Consider the following 24,626-nt stretch of genomic DNA (forward strand, 5'->3'; position numbering starts at 1 on the left):
CTTCCCTGGACCGGAAACAAGCATCCTGGGACCGGTTTCTGGGTATTACCCTTCATCAGCCAGGCTAGCTTGAATCCAGTGGCACAGTGAGCAAGGGACCCAGCCCTGGGCACACACATCCCCTTAGGGTGAAAAGTGCTACACAAACAAATGATGGACGGAATGCTCAATAAATCATACATTCACCCCCAGTCAAAAGATCTGGGTTAAATCCATCTTCCTTTTTCTCACCATGTCACCCCAGTTTAGACCCAGCCATATGCAAATCAGTCTTGACCCTGTGCCTCATGGGAACAGTCCAGACCGAACTGCCAAGCGAGGTCCATCCCTCAACTGCAAACAAGCATCCTGGGACCGATTTCTGGGTATTACCATTCATCAGCCAGGCTAGCTTGAATCCAGTGGCACAGTGAGCAAGGGACCCACGACTGGGCATACCCATCACACTTTGGATGAAAAGTGCTAAGTAAACAAATGATGGACGGAATGCTGAATAAATCATACTTTCAACCCCAGTCAAGAGATCTGGGTTAAATCCAATGTTCTTTTGCTCACCATGCCACTCCAGTTTAGACACAGCCATATGCAAATCAGTCTTGACCCTGTGCATCATGGGAACAGTCCAGACCGAACTGCAAAGCCAGGTCCTCCCTGGACCCGAAAGACGCATCTTTGTACCGGTTTCTGAGTATAACCCTTCATCAGCCAGGCTAGCTTGAATTCGGTGGCACAGTGAGCAAGGGACCCATGTCTGGGCATACCCATCCCACTTAGGGTGAAAAGTGCTGCCGAAACAAATGATGGACGGAATGCTGAATAAATCATACTTTCACCCCCAGTCAAGAGATCTGGGTTAAATCCAAGGTTCTTTTGCTCACCATGCCACTCCAGTTTAGACCCAGCCATATGCAAATCAGTCTTGACCCTGTGCCTCATAGGAAATGTCCAGACCGAACTGCTAAGCCAGATACTCCTTTGACCGGAAACAAGCATCCTGGGACCGTTTTCTGGGTATTACCTTTTATAAGCCAGACTAGCTTGAATCCAGTGGATAAGTGAGCATGGGACCCACATCTGGGCATACCCATCCCACTTAGGGTGAAAAGTGCTACGCAAACAAATGATGGACGGAATGCTGAATAAATCATTCATTCACCCCCAGTCAAGAGATCTGGGTTAAATCCATCTTCCTTTTTTCTCACCATGCCACCCCAGTTTAGACCCAGCCATATGCAAATCAGTCTTGACCCTGTGCCTCATGGGAACAGTCCAGACCGAACTGCCAAGCGAGGTCCATCCCTCAACTGGAAACAAGCATCCTGGGACCGATTTCTGGGTATTACCATTCATCAGCCAGGCTAGCTTCAATCCAGTGGCACAGTAAGCAAGGGACCCACGACTGGGCATACCCATCCCACTTAGGATGAAAAGTGCTAAGCAAACAAACGATGGACGAAATGCTGAATAAATCATACATTCACCCCCAGTCAAGAGATCTGGATTAAATCCATCGTTCTTTTACTCACCATGCCACCCCAGTTTAAACACAGCCATATGCAAATCAGTCTTGACCCGTTGCTTCATGGGAACAGTCCATACCGAACTGCCAAGCCAGGTCTTCCTTGGACCGGAAACAAGCATCCTGGGACCGGTTTCTGGGTATTACCCTTCATCAGCCAGGCTAGCTTGAATCCCGTGGCACAGTGAGCAAGGGACCCACGTCTGGGCATACCCATCCCACTTAGGGTGAAAAGTGATGCGCAAACAAATGATGGACGGAATGCTGAATAAATCATACTTTCAACCCCAGTCAAGAGATCTGGGTTAAATCCAACGTTCTTTTGCTCACCATGCCACTCCAGTTTAGACCCAGCCATATGTAAATCAGTCTTGACCCTGTGCCTCAAGGGAACAGTCCAGACCGAACTGCCAAGCGAGGTCCTCCCTCAACCGGAAACAAGCATCCTGGGACCGATTTCTGGGTATTACCCTTCATCAGCCAGGCTAGCTTGAATCCTGTGGCGCAGTGAGCAAGGGACCCACGACTGGGCATACCCATCCCACTTAGGATGAAAAGTACTAAGCAAACAAACGATGGACGAAATGTTGAATAAATCATACATTCACCCCCAGTCAAGATATCTGGGTTAAATCCATCGTTCGTTTACTCACCATGCCACCCCAGTTTAAACACAGCCATATGCAAATCAGTCTTGACCCGTTGCTTCATGGGAACAGTCCATACCGCACTGCCAAGCCAGGTCTTCCTTGGACCGGAAACAAGCATCCTGGGACCGGTTTCTGGGTATTACCCTTCATCAGCCAGGCTAGCTTGAATCCCGTGGCACAGTGAGCAAAGGACCCACGTCTGGGCATACCCATCCCACTTAGGGTGAAAAGTGATGCGCAAACAAATGATGGACGGAATGCTGAATAAATCATACTTTCAACCCCAGTCAAGAGATCTGGGTTAAATCCAACGTTCTTTTGCTCACCATGCCACTCCAGTTTAGACCCAGCCATATGTAAATCAGTCTTGACCCTGTGCCTCAAGGGAACAGTCCAGACCGAACTGCCAAGCGAGGTCCTCCCTCAACCGGAAACAAGCATCCTGGGACCGATTTCTGGGTATTACCCTTCATCAGCCAGGCTAGCTTGAATCCTGTGGCGCAGTGAGCAAGGGACCCACGACTGGGCATACCCATCCCACTTAGGATGAAAAGTACTAAGCAAACAAACGATGGACGAAATGTTGAATAAATCATACATTCACACCAGTCAAGATATCTGGGTTAAATCCATCGTTCGTTTACTCACCATGCCACCCCAGTTGAGACGCAGCCATATGCAAATCAATCTTGACCCTGTGCCTCATGGGAACAGTCCTGACGGAATTTCCAAGCCAGGTCCTCCCTGGACCATAAACAAGCATCCTGGGACCGGTTTCTAGGTATTACCTTTCATCAGCCAGGCTAGCTTGATTCCAGTGGCACAGTGAGCAAGGGACGCATGTCTGGACATACCCATCCCACTTTGGGTGAAAAGTGCTACGCAAACAAATGATGGATGGAATGCTGAATAAATCCTACATTCACCCCTAGTCAAGAGATCTGGGTTAAATCCAACGTTCTTTTGCTCACCATGCTACCTCAGTTTAGACCCAGCCATATGCAAATCAGGCTTGACCCTGTGCATCATGGGAGCAGTCCATATCGAACTGCCAAACCAGGTCCTCCCTGGACTGGAAACACGCATCCTCTGACCGATTTCTGGGTATTACCCTTCCTCAGCCAGGCTAGCTTGAATCCAGTGGCACAATGAGCAAGGGACCCATGACTGGGCATACCAATCCAATTTAGGATTAAAAGTGCTAAGCAAACAAACGATGGACGAAATGCTGAATAAATCATACATTCACCCCCAGTCAAGAGATCTGGGTTAAATCCATTGTTCTTTTACTCACCATGCCACTCCAGTTTAGACCCAGCCATATTCAAATCAGGCTTGACCCTGTGCCTCATGGAAACTTTCCAGACCGAACTGCAAAGCCAGGTCCTCCCTGGACCATAAACAAGCATTCTTGGACCGGTTTCTAGGTATTACCCTTCATTAGGCAGGCTAGCTTGAATACTGTGGCACCGTGAGCAAGGGACCCACGTCTGGGCATTCTCATCCCACTTAGGGTGACAAGTGCTACGCAAACAAATAATGGACGGAATGCTGAATTAATCGTACATTCACCCCCAGTCAAGAGATCTGGGTTAAATCCAATGTTCTTTTGCTCACCATGCCACCCCAGTTTACATCCAGCCATATGCAAATCAGTCTTGACCCTGTGCCTCATGGGAACAGTCCAGACCGAACTGCCAAGCGAGGTCCATCCCTCAACTGGAAACAAGCATCCTGGGACCGATTTCTGGGTATTACCATTCATCAGCCAGGCTAGCTTGAATCCAGTGGCACAGTGAGCAAGGGACCCACGACTGGGCATACCCATCCCACTTAGGATGAAAAGTGCTAAGCAAACAAATGATGGACGGAATGCTGAATAAATCATACTTTCAACCCCAGTCAAGAGATCTGGGTTAAATCCAACGTTCTTTTGCTCACCATGCCACTCCAGTTTAGACCCAGCCATATGCAAATCAGTATTGACTCTGTGTCTCAAGGGAACAGTCCAGACCGAACTGCCAAGCGAGGTCCTCCCTCGACCGGAAACAAGCATCCTGGGACCGATTTCTGGGTATTACCCTTCACCAGCCAGGCTAGCTTGAATCCAGTGGCGCAGTGAGCAAGGGACCCACGACTGGGCATACCCATCCCACTTATGATGAAAAGTGCTAAGCAAACAAACGATGGACGAAATGCTGAATAAATCATACATTCACCCCCAGTCAAGAGATCTGGGTTAAATGCATCGTTCTTTTACTCACCATGCCACCCCAGTTTAGATGCAGCCATATGCAAATCAGCCTTGACCCTGTGCCTCATGGGAACAGTCCTGACGGAATTGCCAAGCCAGGTCCTCCCTGGACCGTAAACAAGCATCCTGGGACTGGTTTCTGGGTATTACCTTTCATCAGCCAGGCTAGCTTAAATCCAGTGGCACAGTGAGCAAGGGACCCATGTCTGGGCATACCCATCCCACTTAGGGTGAACAGTGTTACGCAAACAAATGATGGATGGAATGCTGAATAAATCCTACATTCACCCTGAGTCAAGAGATCTGGGTTAAATCCAACGTTCTTTTACTCACCATGCTACCTCAGTTTAGACCCAGCCATATGCAAATCAGTCTTGACCCTGTGCCTCATGGGAACAGTCCAGACCGAACTGCCAAGCGAGGTTCTCCCTCGACCGTAAACAAGCATCCTGGGACCGATTTCTGGGTATTACCCTTCATCAGCCAGGCTAGCTTTAATCCCGTGGCACAGTGAGCAAGGGACCCACGACTGGGCATACCCATCCCACTTAGGATGAAAAGTGCTAAGCGAACAAACGATGGACGAAATGTTGAATAAATCATACATTCACCCCCAGTCAAGATATCTGGGTTAATTCCATCGTTCTTTTACTCACCATGCCACCCCAGTTTAGACGTAGCCATATGCAAATCAATCTTGACCCTGTGCCTCATGGGAACAGTCCTGACGGAATTGCCAAGCCAGGTCCTCCCTGGACCATAAACAAGCATCCTGGGACCGGTTTCTAGGTATTACCTTTCATTAGCCAGGCTAGCTTGATTCCAGTGGCACAGTGAGCAAGAGACCCATGTCTTGGCATACCCATCCAATTTAGGATTAAAAGTGCTAAGCAAACAAACGATGGACAAAATGCTGAATAAACCATACATTCACCCCCAGTCAAGAGATCTGGGTTAAATCCATCGTTCTTTTACTCACCATGCCACTCCAGTATAGACCCAGCCATATGCAAATCAGGCTTGACCCTGTGCCTCATGGGAACTGTCCAGACCGAACTGCAAAGCCAGGTCCTCCCTGGACCATAAACAAGCATTCTTGGACTGGTTTCTAGGTATTACCCTTCATTAGGCAGGCTAGCTTGAATCCTGTGCCACCGTGAGCAAGGGACCCACATCTGGGCATACTCATCCCACTTAGGATGAAAAGTGCTACGCAAACAAATGATGGACGGAATGCTGAATAAATTGTACATTCACCCCCAGTCAAGAGATCTGGGTTAAATCCAACGTTCTTTTGCTCACCATGCCACCCCAGTTTAGACACAGCCATATGCAAATCAGTCTTGACCCTGTGCCTCATGGGAACAGTCCGGACCGAACTGCCAAGGCAGGTCCTCCCTGGACCGTCAACAAGCATCCTGGGACCGGATTCTGGGTGTTACCGTTCATCAACCATGCTAGCTTGAATCCAGTGGCACAGTGAGCAAGGGACCCATGTCTGGCCATACCCATTCCACTTAGGGTGAAAAGTGCTACGCAAACAAATGATGGATGGAATGCTGAATAAATCCTACATTCACCCTGAGTCAAGAGATCTGGGTTAAATCCAACGTTCTTTTGCTCACCATGCTACCTCAGTTTAGACGCAGCCATATGCAAATCAATCTTGACCCTGTGCCTCATGGGAGCAGTCCTGACGGAACTGCCAAGCCAGGTCCTCCATGGACCAGAAAGACGCATCTTCATACCGGTTTCTGAGTATAACCCTTCATCAGCCAATCTAGCTTGAATCCAGTGGCACAGTGAGCAAGGGACCCACGTCTGGGCATACCCATCCCACTTAGGGTGAAAAGTGCTACACAAACAAATGATGGACGGAATGCTCAATAAATCATACATTCACCCCCAGTCAAAAGATCTGGGTTAAATCCATCTTCCTTTTTCTCACCATGTCACCCCAGTTTAGACCCAGCCATATGCAAATCAGTCTTGACCCTGTGCCTCATGGGAACAGTCCAGACCGAACTGCCAAGCGAGGTCCATCCCTCAACTGCAAACAAGCATCCTGGGACCGATATCTGGGTATTACCATTCATCAGCCAGGCTAGCTTGAATCCAGTGGCACAGTGAGCAAGGGACCCATGACTGGGCATACCCATCACACTTTGGATGAAAAGTGCTGCCGAAACAAATGATGGACGGAATGCTGAATAAATCATACTTTCACCCCCAGTCAAGAGATCTGGGTTAAATCCAAGGTTCTTTTGCTCACCATGCCACTCCAGTTTAGACACAGCCATATGCAAATCAGTCTTGACCCTGTGCATCATGGGAACAGTCCAGACCGAACTGCAAAGCCAGGTCCTCCCTGGACCCGAAAGACGCATCTTTGTACCGGTTTCTGAGTATAACCCTTCATCAGCCAGGCTAGCTTGAATTCGGTGGCACAGTGAGCAAGGGACCCATGTCTGGGCATACCCATCCCACTTAGGGTGAAAAGTGCTGCCGAAACAAATGATGGACGGAATGCTGAATAAATCATACTTTCACCCCCAGTCAAGAGATCTGGGTTAAATCCAAGGTTCTTTTGCTCACCATGCCACTCCAGTTTAGACCCAGCCATATGCAAATCAGTCTTGACCCTGTGCCTCATAGGAAATGTCCAGACCGAACTGCTAAGCCAGATCCTCCTTTGACCGGAAACAAGCATCCTGGGACCGATTTTTGGGTATTACCATTCATCAGCCAGACTAGCTTGAATCCAGTGGATAAGTGAGCATGGGATCCACATCTGGGCATACCCATCCCACTTAGGGTGAAAAGTGCTACGCAAACAAATGATGGATGGAATGCTGAATAAATCATTCATTCACCCCCAGTCAAGAGATCTGGGTTAAATCCATCTTCCTTTTTCTCACCATGCCACCCCAGTTTAGACCCAGCTATATGCAAATCAGTCTTGACCCTGTGCCTCATGGGAACAGTCCAGACCGAACTGCCAAGCGAGATCCATCCCTCAACTGGAAACAAGCATCCTGGGACCGATTTCTGGGTATTACCATTCATCAGCCAGGCTAGCTTGAATCCAGTGGCACACTGAGCAAGGGACCCACGACTTGGCATACCCATCCCACTTAGGATGAAAAGTGCTAAGCAAACAAACGATGGACGAAATGTTGAATAAATCATACATTCACCCCCAGTCAAGATATCTGGGTTAAATCCATCGTTCTTTTACTCACCATGCCACCCCAGTTGAGACGCAGCCATATGCAAATCAATCTTGACCCTGTGCCTCATGGGAACAGTCCTGACGGAATTTCCAAGCCAGGTCCTCCCTGGACCATAAACAAGCATCCTGGGACCGGTTTCTAGGTATTACCTTTCATCAGCCAGGCTAGCTTGATTCCAGTGGCACAGTGAGCAAGGGACGCATGTCTCGACATACCCATCCCACTTTGGGTGAAAAGTGCTACGCAAACAAATGATGGATGGAATGCTGAATAAATCCTACATTCACCCCTAGTCAAGAGATCTGGGTTAAATCCAACGTTCTTTTGCTCACCATGCTACCTCAGTTTAGACCCAGCCATATGCAAATCAGGCTTGACCCTGTGCATCATGGGAGCAGTCCATATCGAACTGCCAAACCAGGTCCTCCCTGGACTGGAAACACGCATCCTCTGACCGATTTCTGGGTATTACCCTTCCTCAGCCAGGCTAGCTTGAATCCAGTGGCACAATGAGCAAGGGACCCATGACTGGGCATACCAATCCAATTTAGGATTAAAAGTGCTAAGCAAACAAACGATGGACGAAATGCTGAATAAATCATACATTCACCCCCAGTCAAGAGATCTGGGTTAAATCCATTGTTCTTTTACTCACCATGCCACTCCAGTTTAGACCCAGCCATATTCAAATCAGGCTTGACCCTGTGCCTCATGGAAACTTTCCAGACCGAACTGCAAAGCCAGGTCCTCCCTGGACCATAAACAAGCATTCTTGGACCGGTTTCTAGGTATTACCCTTCATTAGGCAGGCTAGATTGAATACTGTGGCACCGTGAGCAAGGGACCCACGTCTGGGCATTCTCATCCCACTTAGGGTGACAAGTGCTACGCAAACAAATAATGGACGGAATGCTGAATAAATCGTACATTCACCCCCAGTCAAAAGATCTGGGTTAAATCCAATGTTCTTTTGCTCACCATGCCACCCCAGTTTACATCCAGCCATATGCAAATCAGTCTTGACCCTGTGCCTCATGGGAACAGTCCAGACCGAACTGCCAAGCGAGGTCCATCCCTCAACTGCAAACAAGCATCCTGGGACCGATTTCTGGGTATTACCATTCATCAGCCAGGCTAGCTTGAATCCAGTGGCACAGTGAGCAAGGGACCCACGACTGGGCATACCCATCACACTTTGGATGAAAAGTGCTAAGTAAACAAATGATGGACGGAATGCTGAATAAATCATACTTTCAACCCCAGTCAAGAGATCTGGGTTAAATCCAATGTTCTTTTGCTCACCATGCCACTCCAGTTTAGACACAGCCATATGCAAATCAGTCTTGACCCTGTGCATCATGGGAACAGTCCAGACCGAACTGCAAAGCCAGGTCCTCCCTGGACCCGAAAGACGCATCTTTGTACCGGTTTCTGAGTATAACCCTTCATCAGCCAGGCTAGCTTGAATTCGGTGGCACAGTGAGCAAGGGACCCATGTCTGGGCATACCCATCCCACTTAGGGTGAAAAGTGCTGCCGAAACAAATGATGGACGGAATGCTGAATAAATCATACTTTCACCCCCAGTCAAGAGATCTGGGTTAAATCCAAGGTTCTTTTGCTCACCATGCCACTCCAGTTTAGACCCAGCCATATGCAAATCAGTCTTGACCCTGTGCCTCATAGGAAATGTCCAGACCGAACTGCTAAGCCAGATCCTCCTTTGACCGGAAACAAGCATCCTGGGACCGTTTTCTGGTTATTACCTTTCATCAGCCAGACTAGCTTGAATCCAGTGGATAAGTGAGCATGGGACCCACATCTGGGCATACCCATCCCACTTAGGGTGAAAAGTGCTACGCAAAAAAATGATGGACGGAATGCTGAATAAATCATTCATTCACCCCCAGTCAAGAGATCTGGGTTAAATCCATCTTCCTTTTTCTCCTCATGCCACCCCAGTTTAGACCCAGCCATATGCAAATCAGTCTTGACCCTGTGCCTCATGGGAACAGTCCAGACCGAACTGCCAAGCGAGGTCCATCCCTCAACTAGAAACAAGCATCCTGGGACCGATTTTTGGGTATTACCATTCATCAGCCAGGCTAGCTTGAATCCAGTGACACAGTGAGCAAGGGACCCACGACTGGGCATACCCATCCCACTTAGGATGAAAAGTGCTAAGCAAACAAACGATGGACGAAAAGCTGAATAAATCATACATTCACCCCCAGTCAAGAGATCTGGGTTAAATCCATCATTCTTTTACTCACCATGCCACCCCAGTTTAGACACAGCCATATGCAAATCAGTCTTGACCCGGTGCTTCATTGGAACAGTCCATACCGAACTGCCAAGCCAGGTCTTCCTTGGACCGGTGACAAGCATACTGGGACCGGTGTCTGGGTATTACCTTTCATCAGCCAGGCTAGCTTGAATCCAGTGGCACAGTGAGCAAGGGACCCACGTCTGGGCATACCCATCCCACTTAGGGTGAAAAGTGCTGTGCAAACAAATGATGGACGGAATGCTGAATAAATCATTTATTCACCCCCAGTCAAGAGATCTGGGTTAAATCCATCTTTCTTTTGCTCACCATGCCACCCCAGTTTAGACCCAGCCATATGCAAATCAGCCTTGACCCTGTGCCTCATGGGAACAGTCCAGACCGAACTGCCAAGCGAGGTTATCCCTCGACCGGAAACAAGCATCCTGGGACCGATTTCTGGGTATTACCCTTCATCAGCCAGGCTAGCTTGAATCCTGTGGCACAGTGAGCAAGGGACCCACGACTGGGCATACCCATCCCACTTAGGATGGAAAGTGCTAAGCGTACAAACGATGGACGAAATGTTGAATAAATCATACATTCACCCCCAGTCAAGATATCTGGGTTAAATCCATTGTTCTTTTACTCACCATGCCACCCCAGTTTAGACGCAGCCATATGCAAATCAATCTTGACCCTGTGCCTCATGGGAACAGTCCTGATGGAATTGCCAAGCCAGGTCCTCCCTGGACCATAAACAAGCATCCTGGGACCGGTTTCTAGGTATTACCTTTCATCAGCCAGGCTAGCTTGATTCCTGTGGCACAGTGAGCAAGGGACCCATGTCTGGACATACCCATCCCACTTTGGGTGAAACGTGCTACGCAAACAAATGATGGATGGAATGCTGAATAAATCCTACATTCACCCCGAGTCAAGAGATCAGGGTTAAATCCAACGTTCTTTTGCTCACCATTCTACCTCAGTTTAGACCCAGCCATATGCAAATCAGGCTTGACCCTGTGCATCATGGGAGCAGTCCAGATCGAACTGCCAAACCAGGTCCTCCCTCGACCGGAAACAAGCATCCTGGGACCGTTTTCTGGGTATTACCTTTTATAAGCCAGACTAGCTTGAATCCAGTGGATAAGTGAGCATGGGACCCACATCTGGGCATACCCATCCCACTTAGGGTGAAAAGTGCTACGCAAACAAATGATGGACGGAATGCTGAATAAATCATTCATTCACCCCCAGTCAAGAGATCTGGGTTAAATCCATCTTCCTTTTTTCTCACCATGCCACCCCAGTTTAGACCCAGCCATATGCAAATCAGTCTTGACCCTGTGCCTCATGGGAACAGTCCAGACCGAACTGCCAAGCGAGGTCCATCCCTCAACTGGAAACAAGCATCCTGGGACCGATTTCTGGGTATTACCATTCATCAGCCAGGCTAGCTTCAATCCAGTGGCACAGTAAGCAAGGGACCCACGACTGGGCATACCCATCCCACTTAGGATGAAAAGTGCTAAGCAAACAAACGATGGACGAAATGCTGAATAAATCATACATTCACCCCCAGTCAAGAGATCTGGATTAAATCCATCGTTCTTTTACTCACCATGCCACCCCAGTTTAAACACAGCCATATGCAAATCAGTCTTGACCCGTTGCTTCATGGGAACAGTCCATACCGAACTGCCAAGCCAGGTCTTCCTTGGACCGGAAACAAGCATCCTGGGACCGGTTTCTGGGTATTACCCTTCATCAGCCAGGCTAGCTTGAATCCCGTGGCACAGTGAGCAAGGGACCCACGTCTGGGCATACCCATCCCACTTAGGGTGAAAAGTGATGCGCAAACAAATGATGGACGGAATGCTAAATAAATCATACTTTCAACCCCAGTCAAGAGATCTGGGTTAAATCCAACATTCTTTTGCTCACCATGCCACTCCAGTTTAGACCCAGCCATATGTAAATCAGTCTTGACCCTGTGCCTCAAGGGAACAGTCCAGACCGAACTGCCAAGCGAGGTCCTCCCTCAACCGGAAACAAGCATCCTGGGACCGATTTCTGGGTATTACCCTTCATCAGCCAGGCTAGCTTGAATCCTGTGGCGCAGTGAGCAAGGGACCCACGACTGGGCATACCCATCCCACTTAGGATGAAAAGTACTAAGCAAACAAACGATGGACGAAATGTTGAATAAATCATACATTCACCCCCAGTCAAGATATCTGGGTTAAATCCATCGTTCGTTTACTCACCATGCCACCCCAGTTTAAACACAGCCATATGCAAATCAGTCTTGACCCGTTGCTTCATGGGAACAGTCCATACCGCACTGCCAAGCCAGGTCTTCCTTGGACCGGAAACAAGCATCCTGGGACCGGTTTCTGGGTATTACCCTTCATCAGCCAGGCTAGCTTGAATCCCGTGGCACAGTGAGCAAAGGACCCACGTCTGGGCATACCCATCCCACTTAGGGTGAAAAGTGATGCGCAAACAAATGATGGACGGAATGCTGAATAAATCATACTTTCAACCCCAGTCAAGAGATCTGGGTTAAATCCAACGTTCTTTTGCTCACCATGCCACTCCAGTTTAGACCCAGCCATATGTAAATCAGTCTTGACCCTGTGCCTCAAGGGAACAGTCCAGACCGAACTGCCAAGCGAGGTCCTCCCTCAACCGGAAACAAGCATCCTGGGACCGATTTCTGGGTATTACCCTTCATCAGCCAGGCTAGCTTGAATCCTGTGGCGCAGTGAGCAAGGGACCCACGACTGGGCATACCCATCCCACTTAGGATGAAAAGTACTAAGCAAACAAACGATGGACGAAATGTTGAATAAATCATACATTCACACCAGTCAAGATATCTGGGTTAAATCCATCGTTCGTTTACTCACCATGCCACCCCAGTTGAGACGCAGCCATATGCAAATCAATCTTGACCCTGTGCCTCATGGGAACAGTCCTGACGGAATTTCCAAGCCAGGTCCTCCCTGGACCATAAACAAGCATCCTGGGACCGGTTTCTAGGTATTACCTTTCATCAGCCAGGCTAGCTTGATTCCAGTGGCACAGTGAGCAAGGGACGCATGTCTGGACATACCCATCCCACTTTGGGTGAAAAGTGCTACGCAAACAAATGATGGATGGAATGCTGAATAAATCCTACATTCACCCCTAGTCAAGAGATCTGGGTTAAATCCAACGTTCTTTTGCTCACCATGCTACCTCAGTTTAGACCCAGCCATATGCAAATCAGGCTTGACCCTGTGCATCATGGGAGCAGTCCATATCGAACTGCCAAACCAGGTCCTCCCTGGACTGGAAACACGCATCCTCTGACCGATTTCTGGGTATTACCCTTCCTCAGCCAGGCTAGCTTGAATCCAGTGGCACAATGAGCAAGGGACCCATGACTGGGCATACCAATCCAATTTAGGATTAAAAGTGCTAAGCAAACAAACGATGGACGAAATGCTGAATAAATCATACATTCACCCCCAGTCAAGAGATCTGGGTTAAATCCATTGTTCTTTTACTCACCATGCCACTCCAGTTTAGACCCAGCCATATTCAAATCAGGCTTGACCCTGTGCCTCATGGAAACTTTCCAGACCGAACTGCAAAGCCAGGTCCTCCCTGGACCATAAACAAGCATTCTTGGACCGGTTTCTAGGTATTACCCTTCATTAGGCAGGCTAGCTTGAATACTGTGGCACCGTGAGCAAGGGACCCACGTCTGGGCATTCTCATCCCACTTAGGGTGACAAGTGCTACGCAAACAAATAATGGACGGAATGCTGAATAAATCGTACATTCACCCCCAGTCAAGAGATCTGGGTTAAATCCAATGTTCTTTTGCTCACCATGCCACCCCAGTTTACATCCAGCCATATGCAAATCAGTCTTGACACGGTGCTTCATGGAAACAGTCCAGACCGAACTGCCAAGCCAGGTCTTCCCTGGACCGGAAACAAGCATCCTGGGACCGGTTTCTGGGTATTACCCTTCATCAGCCAGGCTAGCTTGAATCCAGTGGCACAGTGAGCAAGGGACCCAGCCCTGGGCACACACATCCCCTTAGGGTGAAAAGTGCTACACAAACAAATGATGGACGGAATGCTCAATAAATCATACATTTACCCCCAGTCAAAAGATCTGGGTTAAATCCATCTTCCTTTTTCTCACCATGTCACCCCAGTTTAGACCCGGCCATATGCAAATCAGTCTTGACCCTGTGCCTCATGGGAACAGTCCAGACCGAACTGCCAAGCGAGGTCCATCCCTCAACTGGAAACAAGCATCCTGGGACCGATTTCTGGGTATTACCATTCATCAGCCAGGCTAGCTTGAATCCAGTGGCACAGTGAGCAAGGGACCCACGACTGGGCATACCCATCCCACTTAGGATGAAAAGTGCTAAGCAAACAAATGATGGACGGAATGCTGAATAAATCATACTTTCAACCCCAGTCAAGAGATCTGGGTTAAATCCAACGTTCTTTTGCTCACCATGCCACTCCAGTTTAGACCCAGCCATATGCAAATCAGTCTTGACTCTGTGTCTCAAGGGAACAGTCCAGACCGAACTGCCAAGCGAGGTCCTCCCTCGACCGGAAACAAGCATCCTGGGACCGATTTCTGGGTATTACCCTTCACCAGCCAGGCTAGCTTGAATCCAGTGGCGCAGTGAGCAAGGGACCCACGACTGGGCATACCCATCCCACTTATGATGAAAAGTGCTAAGCAAACAAACGATGGACGAAATGCTGAATAAATCATACATTCACCCCCAGTCAAGAGATCTGGGTTAAATGCATCGTTCTTTTACTCACCATGCCACCCCAGTTTAGATGCAGCCATATGCAAATCAGCCTTGACCCTGTGCCTCATGGGAACAGTCCTGACGGAATTGCCAAGCCAGGTCCTCCCTGGACCGTAAACAAGCATCCTGGGACTGGTTTCTGGGTATTACCTTTCATCAGCCAGGCTAGCTTAAATCCAGTGGCACAGTGAGCAAGGGACCCATGTCTGGGCATACCCATCCCACTTAGGGTGAACAGTGTTACGCAAACAAATGATGGATGGAATGCTGAATAAATCCTACATTCACCCTGAGTCAAGAGATCTGGGTTAAATCCAACGTTCTTTTACTCACCATGCTACCTCAGTTTAGACCCAGCCATATGCAAATCAGTCTTGACCCTGTGCCTCATGGGAACAGTCCAGACCGAACTGCCAAGCGAGGTTCTCCCTCGACCGTAAACAAGCATCCTGGGACCGATTTCTGGGTATTACCCTTCATCAGCCAGGCTAGCTTTAATCCCGTGGCACAGTGAGCAAGGGACCCACGACTGGGCATACCCATCCCACTTAGGATGAAAAGTGCTAAGCGAACAAACGATGGACGAAATGTTGAATAAATCATACATTCACCCCCAGTCAAGATATCTGGGTTAATTCCATCGTTCTTTTACTCACCATGCCACCCCAGTTTAGACGTAGCCATATGCAAATCAATCTTGACCCTGTGCCTCATGGGAACAGTCCTGACGGAATTGCCAAGCCAGGTCCTCCCTGGACCATAAACAAGCATCCTGGGACCGGTTTCTAGGTATTACCTTTCATTAGCCAGGCTAGCTTGATTCCAGTGGCACAGTGAGCAAGGGACCCACGACTGGGCATACCCATCCCACTTAGGATGAAAAGTGCTAAGCGAACAAACGATGGACGAAATGTTGAATAAATCATACATTCACCCCCAGTCAAGATATCTGGGTTAATTCCATCGTTCTTTTACTCACCATGCCACCCCAGTTTAGACGTAGCCATATGCAAATCAATCTTGACCCTGTGCCTCATGGGAACAGTCCTGACGGAATTGCCAAGCCAGGTCCTCCCTGGACCATAAACAAGCATCCTGGGACCGGTTTCTAGGTATTACCTTTCATTAGCCAGGCTAGCTTGATTCCAGTGGCACAGTGAGCAAGAGACCCATGTCTTGGCATACCCATCCAATTTAGGATTAAAAGTGCTAAGCAAACAAACGATGGACAAAATGCTGAATAAACCATACATTCACCCCCAGTCAAGAGATCTGGGTTAAATCCATCGTTCTTTTACTCACCATGCCACTCCAGTATAGACCCAGCCATATGCAAATCAGGCTTGACCCTGTGCCTCATGGGAACTGTCCAGACCGAACTGCAAAGCCAGGTCCTCCCTGGACCATAAACAAGCATTCTTGGACTGGTTTCTAGGTATTACCCTTCATTAGGCAGGCTAGCTTGAATCCTGTGCCACCGTGAGCAAGGGACCCACATCTGGGCATACTCATCCCACTTAGGATGAAAAGTGCTACGCAAACAAATGATGGACGGAATGCTGAATAAATTGTACATTCACCCCCAGTCAAGAGATCTGGGTTAAATCCAACGTTCTTTTGCTCACCATGCCACCCCAGTTTAGACACAGCCATATGCAAATCAGTCTTGACCCTGTGCCTCATGGGAACAGTCCGGACCGAACTGCCAAGGCAGGTCCTCCCTGGACCGTCAACAAGCATCCTGGGACCGGATTCTGGGTGTTACCGTTCATCAACCATGCTAGCTTGAATCCAGTGGCACAGTGAGCAAGGGACCCATGTCTGGCCATACCCATTCCACTTAGGGTGAAAAGTGCTACGCAAACAAATGATGGATGGAATGCTGAATAAATCCTACATTCACCCTGAGTCAAGAGATCTGGGTTAAATCCAACGTTCTTTTGCTCACCATGCTACCTCAGTTTAGACGCAGCCATATGCAAATCAATCTTGACCCTGTGCCTCATGGGAGCAGTCCTGACGGAACTGCCAAGCCAGGTCCTCCATGGACCAGAAAGACGCATCTTCATACCGGTTTCTGAGTATAACCCTTCATCAGCCAATCTAGCTTGAATCCAGTGGCACAGTGAGCAAGGGACCCACGTCTGGGCATACCCATCCCACTTAGGGTGAAAAGTGCTGTGCAAACAAATGATGGACGGAATGCTGAATAAATCATTAATTCACCCCCAGTCAAGAGATCTGGGTTAAATCCATCTTTCTTTTGCTCACCATGCCACCCCAGTTTAGACCCAGCCATATGCAAATCAGTCTTGACCCTGTGCCTCATGGGAACACTCCAGACCGAACTGCCAAGCGAGGTTCTCCCTCGACTGGAAACAAGCATCCTGGGACAGGTTTCTGGGTATTACCCTTCATCAGCCAGGCTAGCTTGAATCCAGTGGCACAGTGAGCAAGGGACATACCCCTGGGCACACACATCCCCTTAGGGTGAAAAGTGCTACGCAAACAAATGATGGACGGAATGCTCAATAAATCATACATTCACCCCCTGTCAAAAGATCTAGGTTAAATCCAACGTTCTTTTGCTCACCATGCCTCTCCAGTTTAGACCCAGCCATATGCAAATCAGGCTTGACCCTGTGCCTCATGGGAACAGTCCAGACCGAACTGCAAAGCCAGGTCCTCCCTGGACCAGAAAGACGCATCTTTGTACCGGTTTCTGAGTATAACCCTTCATCAGCCAGGCTAGCTTGAATTCGGTGGCACAGTGAGCAAGGGACCCATGTCTGGACATACCCATCCCACTTTGGGTGAAACGTGCTACGCAAACAAATGATGGATGGAATGCTGAATAAATCCTACATTCACCCCGAGTCAAGAGATCAGGGTTAAATCCAACGTTCTTTTGCTCACCATTCTACCTCAGTTTAGACCCAGCCATATGCAAATCAGGCTTGACCCTGTGCATCATGGGAGCAGTCCAGATCGAACTGCCAAACCAGGTCCTCCCTCGACCGGAAACAAGCATCCTGGGACCGTTTTCTGGGTATTACCTTTTATAAGCCAGACTAGCTTGAATCCAGTGGATAAGTGAGCATGGGACCCACATCTGGGCATACCCATCCCACTTAGGGTGAAAAGTGCTACGCAAACAAATGATGGACGGAATGCTGAATAAATCATTCATTCACCCCCAGTCAAGAGATCTGGGTTAAATCCATCTTCCTTTTTTCTCACCATGCCACCCCAGTTTAGACCCAGCCATATGCAAATCAGTCTTGACCCTGTGCCTCATGGGAACAGTCCAGACCGAACTGCCAAGCGAGGTCCATCCCTCAACTGGAAACAAGCATCCTGGGACCGATTTCTGGGTATTACCATTCATCAGCCAGGCTAGCTTCAATCCAGTGGCACAGTAAGCAAGGGACCCACGACTGGGCATACCCATCCCACTTAGGATGAAAAGTGCTAAGCAAACAAACGATGGACGAAATGCTGAATAAATCATACATTCACCCCCAGTCAAGAGATCTGGATTAAATCCATCGTTCTTTTACTCACCATGCCACCCCAGTTTAAACACAGCCATATGCAAATCAGTCTTGACCCGTTGCTTCATGGGAACAGTCCATACCGAACTGCCAAGCCAGGTCTTCCTTGGACCGGAAACAAGCATCCTGGGACCGGTTTCTGGGTATTACCCTTCATCAGCCAGGCTAGCTTGAATCCCGTGGCACAGTGAGCAAGGGACCCACGTCTGGGCATACCCATCCCACTTAGGGTGAAAAGTGATGCGCAAACAAATGATGGACGGAATGCTGAATAAATCATACTTTCAACCCCAGTCAAGAGATCTGGGTTAAATCCAACGTTCTTTTGCTCACCATGCCACTCCAGTTTAGACCCAGCCATATGTAAATCAGTCTTGACCCTGTGCCTCAAGGGAACAGTCCAGACCGAACTGCCAAGCGAGGTCCTCCCTCAACCGGAAACAAGCATCCTGGGACCGATTTCTGGGTATTACCCTTCATCAGCCAGGCTAGCTTGAATCCTGTGGCGCAGTGAGCAAGGGACCCACGACTGGGCATACCCATCCCACTTAGGATGAAAAGTACTAAGCAAACAAACGATGGACGAAATGTTGAATAAATCATACATTCACCCCCAGTCAAGATATCTGGGTTAAATCCATCGTTCGTTTACTCACCATGCCACCCCAGTTTAAACACAGCCATATGCAAATCAGTCTTGACCCGTTGCTTCATGGGAACAGTCCATACCGCACTGCCAAGCCAGGTCTTCCTTGGACCGGAAACAAGCATCCTGGGACCGGTTTCTGGGTATTACCCTTCATCAGCCAGGCTAGCTTGAATCCCGTGGCACAGTGAGCAAAGGACCCACGTCTGGGCATACCCATCCCACTTAGGGTGAAAAGTGATGCGCAAACAAATGATGGACGGAATGCTGAATAAATCATACTTTCAACCCCAGTCAAGAGATCTGGGTTAAATCCAACGTTCTTTTGCTCACCATGCCACTCCAGTTTAGACCCAGCCATATGTAAATCAGTCTTGACCCTGTGCCTCAAGGGAACAGTCCAGACCGAACTGCCAAGCGAGGTCCTCCCTCAACCGGAAACAAGCATCCTGGGACCGATTTCTGGGTATTACCCTTCATCAGCCAGGCTAGCTTGAATCCTGTGGCGCAGTGAGCAAGGGACCCACGACTGGGCATACCCATCCCACTTAGGATGAAAAGTACTAAGCAAACAAACGATGGACGAAATGTTGAATAAATCATACATTCACACCAGTCAAGATATCTGGGTTAAATCCATCGTTCGTTTACTCACCATGCCACCCCAGTTGAGACGCAGCCATATGCAAATCAATCTTGACCCTGTGCCTCATGGGAACAGTCCTGACGGAATTTCCAAGCCAGGTCCTCCCTGGACCATAAACAAGCATCCTGGGACCGGTTTCTAGGTATTACCTTTCATCAGCCAGGCTAGCTTGATTCCAGTGGCACAGTGAGCAAGGGACGCATGTCTGGACATACCCATCCCACTTTGGGTGAAAAGTGCTACGCAAACAAATGATGGATGGAATGCTGAATAAATCCGACATTCACCCCTAGTCAAGAGATCTGGGTTAAATCCAACGTTCTTTTGCTCACCATGCTACCTCAGTTTAGACCCAGCCATATGCAAATCAGGCTTGACCCTGTGCATCATGGGAGCAGTCCATATCGAACTGCCAAACCAGGTCCTCCCTGGACTGGAAACACGCATCCTCTGACCGATTTCTGGGTATTACCCTTCCTCAGCCAGGCTAGCTTGAATCCAGTGGCACAATGAGCAAGGGACCCATGACTGGGCATACCAATCCAATTTAGGATTAAAAGTGCTAAGCAAACAAACGATGGACGAAATGCTGAATAAATCATACATTCACCCCCAGTCAAGAGATCTGGGTTAAATCCATTGTTCTTTTACTCACCATGCCACTCCAGTTTAGACCCAGCCATATTCAAATCAGGCTTGACCCTGTGCCTCATGGAAACTTTCCAGACCGAACTGCAAAGCCAGGTCCTCCCTGGACCATAAACAAGCATTCTTGGACCGGTTTCTAGGTATTACCCTTCATTAGGCAGGCTAGCTTGAATACTGTGGCACCGTGAGCAAGGGACCCACGTCTGGGCATTCTCATCCCACTTAGGGTGACAAGTGCTACGCAAACAAATAATGGACGGAATGCTGAATTAATCGTACATTCACCCCCAGTCAAGAGATCTGGGTTAAATCCAATGTTCTTTTGCTCACCATGCCACCCCAGTTTACATCCAGCCATATGCAAATCAGTCTTGACACGGTGCTTCATGGAAACAGTCCAGACCGAACTGCCAAGCCAGGTCTTCCCTGGACCGGAAACAAGCATCCTGGGACCGGTTTCTGGGTATTACCCTTCATCAGCCAGGCTAGCTTGAATCCAGTGGCACAGTGAGCAAGGGACCCAGCCCTGGGCACACACATCCCCTTAGGGTGAAAAGTGCTACACAAACAAATGATGGACGGAATGCTGAATTAATCGTACATTCACCCCCAGTCAAGAGATCTGGGTTAAATCCAATGTTCTTTTGCTCACCATGCCACCCCAGTTTACATCCAGCCATATGCAAATCAGTCTTGACACGGTGCTTCATGGAAACAGTCCAGACCGAACTGCCAAGCCAGGTCTTCCCTGGACCGGAAACAAGCATCCTGGGACCGGTTTCTGGGTATTACCCTTCATCAGCCAGGCTAGCTTGAATCCAGTGGCACAGTGAGCAAGGGACCCAGCCCTGGGCACACACATCCCCTTAGGGTGAAAAGTGCTACACAAACAAATGATGGACGGAATGCTCAATAAATCATACATTTACCCCCAGTCAAAAGATCTGGGTTAAATCCATCTTCCTTTTTCTCACCATGTCACCCCAGTTTAGACCCGGCCATATGCAAATCAGTCTTGACCCTGTGCCTCATGGGAACAGTCCAGACCGAACTGCCAAGCGAGGTCCATCCCTCAACTGGAAACAAGCATCCTGGGACCGATTTCTGGGTATTACCATTCATCAGCCAGGCTTGCTTGAATCCAGTGGCACAGTGAGCAAGGGACCCACGACTGGGCATACCCATCCCACTTAGGATGAAAAGTGCTAAGCAAACAAATGATGGACGGAATGCTGAATAAATCATACTTTCAACCCCAGTCAAGAGATCTGGGTTAAATCCAACGTTCTTTTGCTCACCATGCCACTCCAGTTTAGACCCAGCCATATGCAAATCAGTCTTGACTCTGTGTCTCAAGGGAACAGTCCAGACCGAACTGCCAAGCGAGGTCCTCCCTCGACCGGAAACAAGCATCCTGGGACCGATTTCTGGGTATTACCCTTCACCAGCCAGGCTAGCTTGAATCCAGTGGCGCAGTGAGCAAGGGACCCACGACTGGGCATACCCATCCCACTTATGATGAAAAGTGCTAAGCAAACAAACGATGGACGAAATGCTGAATAAATCATACATTCACCCCCAGTCAAGATATCTGGGTTAAATCCAACGTTCTTTTACTCACCATGCTACCTCAGTTTAGACCCAGCCATATGCAAATCAGTCTTGACCCTGTGCCTCATGGGAACAGTCCAGACCGAACTGCCAAGCGAGGTTCTCCCTCGACCGTAAACAAGCATCCTGGGACCGATTTCTGGGTATTACCCTTCATCAGCCAGGCTAGCTTTAATCCCGTGGCACAGTGAGCAAGGGACCCACGACTGGGCATACCCATCCCACTTAGGATGAAAAGTGCTAAGCGAACAAACGATGGACGAAATGTTGAATAAATCATACATTCACCCCCAGTCAAGATATCTGGGTTAATTCCATCGTTCTTTTACTCACCATGCCACCCCAGTTTAGACGTAGCCATATGCAAATCAATCTTGACCCTGTGCCTCATGGGAACAGTCCTGACGGAATTGCCAAGCCAGGTCCTCCCTGGACCATAAACAAGCATCCTGGGACCGGTTTCTAGGTATTACCTTTCATTAGCCAGGCTAGCTTGATTCCAGTGGCACAGTGAGCAAGAGACCCATGTCTTGGCATACCCATCCAATTTAGGATTAAAAGTGCTAAGCAAACAAACGATGGACAAAATGCTGAATAAACCATACATTCACCCCCAGTCAAGAGATCTGGGTTAAATCCATCGTTCTTTTACTCACCATGCCACTCCAGTATAGACCCAGCCATATGCAAATCAGGCTTGACCCTGTGCCTCATGGGAACTGTCCAGACCGAACTGCAAAGCCAGGTCCTCCCTGGACCATAAACAAGCATTCTTGGACTGGTTTCTAGGTATTACCCTTCATTAGGCAGGCTAGCTTGAATCCTGTGCCACCGTGAGCAAGGGACCCACATCTGGGCATACTCATCCCACTTAGGATGAAAAGTGCTACGCAAACAAATGATGGACGGAATGCTGAATAAATTGTACATTCACCCCCAGTCAAGAGATCTGGGTTAAATCCAACGTTCTTTTGCTCACCATGCCACCCCAGTTTAGACACAGCCATATGCAAATCAGTCTTGACCCTGTGCCTCATGGGAACAGTCCGGACCGAACTGCCAAGGCAGGTCCTCCCTGGACCGTCAACAAGCATCCTGGGACCGGATTCTGGGTGTTACCGTTCATCAACCATGCTAGCTTGAATCCAGTGGCACAGTGAGCAAGGGACCCATGTCTGGCCATACCCATTCCACTTAGGGTGAAAAGTGCTACGCAAACAAATGATGGATGGAATGCTGAATAAATCCTACATTCACCCTGAGTCAAGAGATCTGGGTTAAATCCAACGTTCTTTTGCTCACCATGCTACCTCAGTTTAGACGCAGCCATATGCAAATCAATCTTGACCCTGTGCCTCATGGGAGCAGTCCTGACGGAACTGCCAAGCCAGGTCCTCCATGGACCAGAAAGACGCATCTTCATACCGGTTTCTGAGTATAACCCTTCATCAGCCAATCTAGCTTGAATCCAGTGGCACAGTGAGCAAGGGACCCACGTCTGGGCATACCCATCCCACTTAGGGTGAAAAGTGCTGTGCAAACAAATGATGGACGGAATGCTGAATAAATCATTAATTCACCCCCAGTCAAGAGATCTGGGTTAAATCCATCTTTCTTTTGCTCACCATGCCACCCCAGTTTAGACCCAGCCATATGCAAATCAGTCTTGACCCTGTGCCTCATGGGAACACTCCAGACCGAACTGCCAAGCGAGGTTCTCCCTCGACTGGAAACAAGCATCCTGGGACAGGTTTATGGGTATTACCCTTCATCAGCAAGGCTAGCTTGAATCCAGTGGCACAGTGAGCAAGGGACATACCCCTGGGCACACACATCCCCTTAGGGTGAAAAGTGCTACGCAAACAAATGATGGACGGAATGCTCAATAAATCATACATTCACCCCCTGTCAAAAGATCTAGGTTAAATCCAACGTTCTTTTGCTCACCATGCCTCTCCAGTTTAGACCCAGCCATATGCAAATCAGGCTTGACCCTGTGCCTCATGGGAACAGTCCAGACCGAACTGCAAAGCCAGGTCCTCCCTGGACCAGAAAGACGCATCTTTGTACCGGTTTCTGAGTATAACCCTTCATCAGCCAGGCTAGCTTGAATTCGGTGGCACAGTGAGCAAGGGACCCATGTCTGGGCATATCCATCCCACTTAGGGTGAAAAGTGCTCCCGAAACAAATGATGGACGGAATGCTGAATAAATCATACTTTCACCCCCAGTCAAGAGATCTGGGTTAAATCCAACGTTCTTTTGCTCACCATGCCACTCCAGTTTAGACCCAGCCATATGCAAATCAGTCTTGACCCTGTGCCTCATGGGAAATGTCCAGACTGAACTGCTAGGCCAGATCCTCCCTCGACCGGAAACAAGCATCCTGGGACTGTTTTCTGGGTATTACCTTTCATCAGCCAGACTAGCTTGAATCCAGTGGATAAGTAAGCATGGGATCCACATCTGGGCATACCCATCCCACTTAGGGTGAAAAGTGCTACGCAAACAAATGATGGATGGAATGCTGAATAAATCATTCATTCACCCCCAGTCAAGAGATCTGGGTTAAATCCATCTTCCTTTTTCTCACCATGTCCCCCCAGTTTAGACCCAGCCATATGCAAATCAGTCTTGACCCTGTGCCTCATGGGAACAGTCCAGACCGAACTGCCAAGCGAGGTCCATCCCTCAACTGGAAACAAGCATCCTGGGACCGATTTCTGGGTATTACCATTCATCAGCCAGGCTAGCTTC

Source organism: Triturus cristatus, chromosome 1_1 (genome assembly GCF_964204655.1).
Source record: "Triturus cristatus chromosome 1_1, aTriCri1.1, whole genome shotgun sequence".
NCBI classification, from domain to species: Eukaryota; Metazoa; Chordata; class Amphibia; order Caudata; family Salamandridae; genus Triturus; species Triturus cristatus.